Genomic DNA, 814 nt, shown 5'->3' on the forward strand with positions numbered 1-814 from the left:
CTTTAGTTACTTTATTTATTTTCTTTCATAAGAGTCATTAATTGCATTAAGTGGTTAGTGCATGTGTGTCTGGACTCGTGATTCTATAAATAGAATTGTCCGAGTGTCTAACTTGACCATGGAAGGTCTACCTCCACCACCTCCACCTAAGAGTCTTAGGGATAGATTTTATCCAACCCGATCTGCACAACCTTCCTGTATACATTTACCTGAAGTGAGGGGTAATAACTTTGAGCTCAAATCTCATTATCTATCTATGTTACCCCAATTTCATGGGCTACCTGATCAAGATGCATATTTGTTCCTTAGGGAGTTTGAGAAGGTTTGTGTCCTTATGAAGGTACAACAACTTACTGATGATGCCGTAAGACTACGGTTTATTACCTTTGCATTAAAAGACCAAGCAAAAAAGTGGCTTTATAACTTACCTAGGGATAGCATTATCACATGGGAACAATTTACTGTCCTATTCTTGAAGAAATTCTTTCCTTTCTCTAAGACGAACAAAATAAGAAATGATATTCTTCAATTTCGTCAGAAACCCAATGAGTCCTTTGCTAAGGTAATGGAGAGGTTTCAAAGCCTTCTCCAAGAATGCCCTCACCATGGTATAAAATTATGGCATTTATGCTAAATAATTTATGAGGGTATCGATTACCAAACAAAGCAACTTTTGGAATCAATGTGCCCCACAGGATTTACATCATTCACTGATGATTCCGAAGCTTGGAATTTTCTTTTAGACCTAGCTGATAGAACTAGAGAATGGGAGTCAACCCAAGAGTCTGAAAGGACTAGTAGATATATTTTGTTG

The 814-nt window shown here is 37.2% G+C and overlaps 1 non-coding gene across 1 annotated transcript; it reads right to left on the reverse strand.

Annotated features, from left to right (window-relative positions):
• Positions 1–505: 505 nt before the first annotated feature.
• Positions 506–612, reverse strand: LOC149015679 (small nucleolar RNA R71). The gene has a single exon (XR_016173801.1). It is a non-coding gene; the product is annotated as a small nucleolar RNA R71 (small nucleolar RNA).
• Between the last annotated feature and the right edge of the window lie 202 nt (positions 613–814).

This window comes from Hakea prostrata, chromosome 5 (assembly GCF_041222555.1).
Source record: "Hakea prostrata isolate BN-2017 chromosome 5, UWA_Hpros_2, whole genome shotgun sequence".
Taxonomy (NCBI): Eukaryota; Viridiplantae; Streptophyta; class Magnoliopsida; order Proteales; family Proteaceae; genus Hakea; species Hakea prostrata.